Here is a 7,893-nt window from a genome sequence, read left to right as displayed (position 1 = left end):
CACACACACACACACACACACACACTACACTCAATACACACACACATCTAAACACACACTCAAACACACACACACACACACACACACACACACTCAAACACACACACACATCTAAACACACACTCAAGCACACACACACACACTCACACAAATAACCTCTCACACACACACACAGACACACGCATACACACACACACACACACACACACACACAACCTACTCTCTCTCACACACACACACAACTAACCTCTCTCACACACACACACACACACACACACACACACACATAACCTACTCTCTCTCACACACACACACACACACACACACACACACACACACAACTAACCTCTCTCTCACACACACACACACACACACACACACACACACACACACACATAACGTACTCTCTCTCTCTCACACACACACACACACACACACAAATAACCTACTCACTCACACACACACACTTTTCTCTCTCTCTCTCTCTCTCTCTCTCTCTCTCTCATACACACACAAACTGATAACATACTCTCTCTCACTGTCACACACACACACAAACAAATAACCTACTCACATTCACACACACAGACACACACACCCTCTCTCACACACACATACACACTGATAACCTACTCTTTCACACACACACACACCCCCCCCCCTCTCTCTCTCACATACGCACACATACACACACACACACTGATAACCTACTCTCTCTCACTGTCTCACACACACACACACACACACACACACACACACACACATAGATAACCTACTCACCCACTCATGCACAAATATGGATGTACACATACATTGATACTCACAAACACACACATACACATGTATTTATTGTCCTGTATGTTTGATGTATCTGGTGTATGTATTGTATATTCTGTAGGTGTTTCACTGTCCTCCCGTATATCTGCACTGTATGTAGTTATGTGTAATGTTCTGCTGTTCGTGTTGCACCATGGACCTCAAGACGTTCCAGTGTATAAGAGTTGAGGAATGACAAAATAAAGATCACTCAATTAGACTCTCCTCTCTCCCTCCTCACCACATCCCAGCCCTCTCTCTCTCTCCCCTGTTCCTCTACACACACCTGCTGATACGTGGCTTCCTGCTCCTCCACTAAACCAAGAACTTCAAAGGATGAACAGCTTCAGCTGCCAAACAGATTCTTATCAGCTGATCACATATTTACCACATCACATGCAGAATTACTGCACAACTGTAAATATGCTGTGATATAAAGCAGCCATCAGCTTTGTCATTATAGTAAATTACATTTTAATGTCAGTGCAGAGGAGAGAGACAGACTTTGGTTTCTCCTGCTGTAAAAAGTGGATTACAGGTATGAGAAGAATCTAGTGGGCACAAAGCAGAGTTTTGTAGGGATGTATCAGCCATTTAAGGTATTTCTGTGGTTTAGGGATGCAGTGGGTAGGCTCTGAGGAATAGCTTTTCAGGAGGTTGTTGATTTTAGCTGGAAAGGACTGTAACACTGAGATGTTATTTGTTATCAGGTGACAGGGGTGAGACGACAGATTCAACACCTGTTCTTCATTAAAAATAATAATAAATTTAGGGGGGTGGAGTAGCCTATTTATAACTGTCTCAGTAGTAGGTTATGGGTCTTCGATGGCTAAGCACAGTGTGTTTAATGAGGGTCCAATTTCATCTGCAAAAGGCTGAAGTGATTTAATGTTTTTTAACCAGGAACAAAAGCAGGAACCCACATGATCAGTTGTTTGAAGATCAAGGTCAGTTGATTAAACCAGTGGAACCATGTGTTGGAATGTAAACCTGAAGCTATGAAAACCTTTGGACTAAGCAATAAAAACAATAAATAAAGACAAGCATGGATCTGAAGTTTGAGTTTCTTTTATTCTCCCATTATTTTATTAACTGAATTGTGATTAAAGGAGACTTTAGTATGGTTTAGCTCTGGAGTGTGGTTTCTCTGTCTGTCCAAACCTGGAATCTTCACAGGACGATACAGTTTAACATCAGCTGCCTAACGATCAATACAAGAATTATCACAACACGCTACATTTCATCGAATTGCACATTTCCACTTATATAAATGTAACACTCATTTAACTGACTGTATTAACAGTGGTGGTAAAAGTATTCAATCCTACACTTATTATACTGTTAAAACATTACTAAAATTCTATGGCCATACAAGTATAGATGAGGTTATTTACTGAATGATTGTATACACACTTTAAAAAGGTGATTCATCAAACATTCTTTGATAAAGAAATGGTTCCATATAGCCTTGAACCATGAGAACTAAAAGAACCCCTTGCATGATTAAATGGTTCTTTTATAAAAGGGTTCTACATAGCACCCTTTTTGATGCTACACAGAACCTTTTTCAGATTCTATACAGAATCATCTTTTTTAAGAGTGTACCTACAGCATAAAATGTTGACTTTTATGCTGTAGGTACACTAAATGAATTTTAATGTAACTTGGGAAAATTTAAATTATTAAAAAAATCCTAAATTCTTTGCTGTCAGTAATGGCTGCATATATAATGTCAAGAGTACATCAATGTATGATTTAAGCCGTATTTTCTCTCTCAGCGTTTCCATATTGTTCCACTTTAAAAGTTCATCAAAGATCATCAAAGTTGCACAGACACAATACATTCTAACTCTACAGAGAGTAAAACAGAAACAATATTTTAATGACAGTAATCACACAGTGTAGAAGGCAGAGGTGTCACCCACTACACTACACCAACCACTATCTAGCATGACATCATCTCTTTTATGCTACACTTCCAACTTAAAACATTCTGTGTCTCTGCTCTGTAGAGTGATATATGGATATCTGCTCATTTGCTTATTACACCATATCATATACTCACAGGCCACTTTATTATGTATGCCTTGCTAGTAAAAGGTTGGACCCCCTTTTGCCTTCAGAACTTCCTTAATTCTTCATGACATACTTTCAACAAGGTGTTAGAAACATTCCTCAGAGATTTTGGTTGTTATTTGAATTACTGTTGCCTATCATCTCTAACCAGTCTGTCCATTCTCCTCTGACCTCTAACAGCAACAAGGCATTTTCGTCCACACAACTGCTGCTTACTGGATGTTAACAAGCAACTAATAATGTGGCAGGTGAGTGTATAAAGGCCCAATTATGGTCCTGGAGTTTCACCACCTTGGATAGTTCAGATCAAACACAACTGGCTCTATTAGTCAAATGCACCTGAAGGCCTTCAATAACTGGATCAACTGTGCTACATTATGGTTAGAGATAAAATCTTCAGGGTGGCCTCCAGGACCTAAATTGGGCACCCCTGAGCTACACAATCAGTACTGAACTGAATAATTATTTTGCAATACTGAATGTACAGTGCTGTGATCATCAAACTTACTTTAATATTTGACAAAAGATAAGTAAAAATAAAATGTTGTTTTTAAATGATATTTCATTTATTGAAGGAAAAATGCTGTCCTACCTGGCCCTGTGTGAAAAAGTAATTGCCACCTTAGCTAGTAAATCAACCAGTTAACCAAATTTAATTGACTATAAGATTCAATTTCACTAGCCACACTCAGGCATGATTACTGCCAGTTGAATCTAAACATCACTTCAATGTGGCAATATTTGACAATGTGAAGCAGGATAGAAGATCTCAAAAAACAGCAGACAATGTCATGTTCTATAGAAATTCTAATACAGATGCGGAACATTGTTGAAATTTATCAGTCTGGAAAGGTTTACAAAGACAATGCTTTGGCTCTGGGAGTCCAGCAAACCACAGTGAGAGCTTTTACTCACAAATGGAGAAAATTTGTAACAGTGGTGAACCTTTCAAGGAGTGGCTGCCCTACCAAAATTTCACCAAAAGCGCATCAATGACACATCTAAGAGGTCACCCAAGAACCCAGATGAACATCTAAAGAACTGCAGTCATCACTTGCCTCAGTTGAGGTCAATGTACATGATTTCACAATAAGAAAGACACAGGGCAAAAATGGCATCCATGGGAGAGTTGTGAGACACAATCACTGCTGACCAAAAAGAACTCAAAGGCTTGTCTTGTCTCACAACTAGATGACCCGCAAAACTTTTGGCATAATATTCTGCCGACTGACGGATCAAAGGTGGTACTTTGTGGAAGACATCAGTCCCGTTACATCTTGTGTAAAGCTAACACAGCATTAGCTTTACACTATCTATCTATCTATCTATCTATCTATCTATCTATCTATCTGTCTGTCTGTCTGTCTGTCTGTCTGTCTGTCTGTCTGTCTATCTATCTATCTATCTATCTATCTATCTATCTATCTATCTATCTATCTATCTATCTGTTTGTCTGTCTGTCTGTCTGTCTGTCTGTCTATCTATCTATCTATCTATCTATCTATCTATCTATCTATCTATCTATCTATCTATCTATCGAGAGAGAGAGAGAGAGAGTGTATAACGCAAAGTATAAAAAAAATGTGAAAAGACACATTTTGGTAATGTTTAATCTTTGGTTGACTTTCAAAAGGTTTTAACGTGATTTAGTCATTTCAGCAGATGCATTGTTTGGGTCTCTGTCAAATGGTCTATCCCTCTGCCTCAGGAAGCTCTACCACATCATCGTAGTCTAAAAGTGGAAGAAGAAGATAAAATAAATTTTAATTTAAAATACATCTAATAATATCTAATGCAAGAACTATTTTAACTATTTTTGCCCCATATTTGGTGCTGAAGACCTCAGTCTGCCATTGTATTTACAGTTGTTCATTAAGTGACAATCTTCTTAAATACAAGCAACATCATTGAGCTATCAACCTCCAGTATTGTGCAATGTCACGTGTCGCCACCTAAATAAAAGTTCCATAGACTTACTTGCTGCTTCTCCTAAATCCTGTCCAGGACTGATGACATCATCATAGTTTTCTGGTGTATACACTGCACCAACATACATGGACAAATTTTGATATCAGCGGTTTTGTTTTTGAACTGATGCTGATTCACAGTGTGTCTCAATGCGTTTCCTATTTTTAGAGAAACAAACCTGCTGTAAGGTGTGAATTCTCTCCATTAGGCATGGCATCATCATAGATCTCCACCTTGTTCTCTATCAAAATGTAGAATAAATGTCAGTATCATTGTCAGTAAGCTTGATATTTTAATGTAAATCATGACAACGTGTAACTGTCTTTGTTCAGCAGTAACAAAAAAGGTAAATTATTAAAGAAGTAGCCTAATTGCTGCAGCAATCTAGATATCCACGTATAGCTTCATTCTGGGAGGGTAAGGGCATCTTTAACACAACATGCTTGGAAGTGAGTTCTAACTGCTAAAATGGGTATGTGTAACTTAAACATCCACAACTGGCTATCAATACTTTACCAGTAAAGGGAAAGAAAGACTCACACGAAAATTCAAACCTATTCAATTTGTTCTAATATATTTGTAAATATGTAAAGGTTCACAAAAAATCAAACAACAAGAACTTTTCTGGGGAACACAAACTAAAACCAAATCTTATTTACCATCACAGAGATGAGGAATTGGCTAATATGAAAGCTCTTGGATTTCTAAAGCCTTTATTATTCTTAGGTTATAGAAGTATGTAAAGTGCAAACTTTGAGCTCACAAGAAGGCCCAGGCCATGTAAGAGGTTAATCGAAAATGGTACAAAAATGCAACATTTGATGTTTTACCCTATAAACTTAATTTTTTGTAAAGATAATTCTTCTTTCGGCTGCTCCCTTTAGAGGTCGCCACAGCGGATCATCTGCCTCCATCTTGCCCTATCCATTGCCTCCTCTACTTTCACACCAACCATCTCCATATCCACCTTCACTACATCCATAAACCTTCTCTGAGGTCTACCTCTTCTCCTTCTACCCGGCAGCTACATCTCCAACATTCTTTGCCCAATATATCCACTATTCCTCCTCAACACATGTCCAAACCATCTCAACCTGGCCTCTCTGGCTTTATCTCCAAACTGCTCCACCTTCACTGTCCCTCTGATCTGCTCATTTCTAATCTTGTCCAGCCTTGTCACTCCCAACGAAAATCTCAGCATCTTCATCTCCGCCACCTCCAGCTCAGCCTCCTGTCTTTTAGACAGAGCCACAGTCTCCAAACCATACATCATAGCAGGACGCACTACTGTCTTGTAAACCTTCCCTTTCACTCTTGCTGCTATCCTTCTGTCACAACCTTGAACAACTGTACTACTCATAATTCATTATAACCAAAACAATCTATTTATTTGTACTAGTTCTCTGCTGCTGAAGAAAGAATCTGTTGTCCTTTTGGTATGTTTATTTCAAAATAGGTGTTGGGTGCATTCTGGTCATTTACTTCTTTTAGGTTGGCATCACAACTAACAAAACACGACTTCCTTAGCTTTTCTAATTTTGCTCAGTATGACTTGAAAAGGATAACCCACCTAAGCAGGACTGGAGTGAAAGCATTAGGGAGCAACCTTCTTTTTGCTCTTTGCCACCCTCACTGTTTCACACCCTTACTATGAAGTGATGTTACACTAGAGACTCTATGAGGTTAAACTAGTTGGCTTGTCAGCAAGTTAGTTAATGTTAGTTAGCCTAGCCTCTTTTCTTTACCTCACGCAAACCCAAATTAACTAAAGTTAGCTAGATAGAGTTAAGCAACCAAATGAAAAAAGATATCCAGCTGTACTGACCATGATTTGCCACCAAATCCATAGTGTAAGTGGTTGTATTCACAGTGTTTTAATAAGGTAGTGTTATCATGTCTATTTTAGTGACCTTTTAGCCAAAATCCTGTCTTCAGCTCAGCTACCGGATACTTTGTAGTACATAAACAGAGCCCCTCCCCCAGCTCTGATATGACTGGCTTACAATGTATGAGGTCAGATATGATTGGCTGAATGTGATGTTTATCAATCTCTGTTAGTAAAGCAGAGGCAGTGCTGCATTAGAGCAACACCAGCAGCAGCTCCTCTCCCTGCTATTACAGAATATTGTGAATGAGAGTAAACTATAGATGATAGGGACTAGTGATGTACATTTACTAGGGGTGGAGGAGGGGGGAGCTAAAATTACATTTAAGGGCGGTGAAAGACCGTTAAATAATTATGGAAGGATAAAGAAAATAACAAGTATATTTGAATTCTTACCAGCACACACCAGTCCCACGTCATTGTCATGAGAGCAGTTGTGTTTGAGTGAAGATGATGTTGGACAGAAGTGAATCTGAGATTCGTTGCCTCTACACTGAAGCTCCTCTGACCACATCTGACCCTCCCCTCTGCCAAAAGCAGCTCCTCCCAGCACCTCCACAGGAAGCCCACAGCCCAGCTCTCGATACACAACCTCTGCATCCTGCTGGTCAAAGTCAGCATCACACACTGTGGACCAGGTCTCTCCATGAAGAACCTCCACTCTCCACCAGAGCCACCAACCAGCCTGACTTCTAACATCAGGAAAAAAGAGAACATGAAATGCACAATTATTACGGATATCATTCATTTACTGATGTCTTCGTTTACTTTCATGGGAGATTACAACCCCTCAGATGATTATAACTAGATCATGCACCTTTTCAATAATTCATTTTGATAATAAATATTTGACAAAGGTATTGGTTTTACTTTGGTTGGTATTGGTATTGGTTTACATATATATATATATATATATATATATATATATATATATATATATATATATATATATATAAGAAATGCAATAATGACTACATGGAATATATTACTAATACATTAGAGATTAAATGAATATTGATTTAAATATTTTTTGGCCCTTCCATCTGGGTTCTAAAATGCTTGTGCCCAGAGCAGGAAACAGGAATATACGCTCTCTAAGTTCATAAGTTAACTTAGCTTAAGAGTTCCTGTAAGCAAGGATGTTCTGA

General features: G+C 38.6%; 1 protein-coding gene, 1 long non-coding RNA gene and 1 pseudogene across 2 annotated transcripts in view; 2 read left to right on the top strand and 1 right to left on the bottom strand.

Moving 5' to 3' along the window:
- LOC108412925 (deleted in malignant brain tumors 1 protein-like) overlaps positions 1-7,893 on the top strand; it is a 267,541-nt gene that overhangs the window by 157,863 nt on the left and 101,785 nt on the right. The window lies entirely within an intron of this gene.
- Positions 1-7,893, top strand: part of LOC119263714 — a 35,380-nt pseudogene that overhangs the window by 24,133 nt on the left and 3,354 nt on the right.
- Positions 4,558-5,103, bottom strand: LOC119263797. The gene is made up of 3 exons (XR_005130529.1): positions 5,039-5,103; positions 4,870-4,932; positions 4,558-4,624 (listed from the first exon to the last, which is right to left on the bottom strand). It is a non-coding gene; the product is annotated as an uncharacterized LOC119263797 (long non-coding RNA).

This window comes from Pygocentrus nattereri, chromosome 1 (assembly GCF_015220715.1).
Source record: "Pygocentrus nattereri isolate fPygNat1 chromosome 1, fPygNat1.pri, whole genome shotgun sequence".
NCBI lineage: Eukaryota > Metazoa > Chordata > Actinopteri > Characiformes > Serrasalmidae > Pygocentrus > Pygocentrus nattereri.
This window is presented reverse-complemented; position numbering and strand designations above follow the sequence as displayed.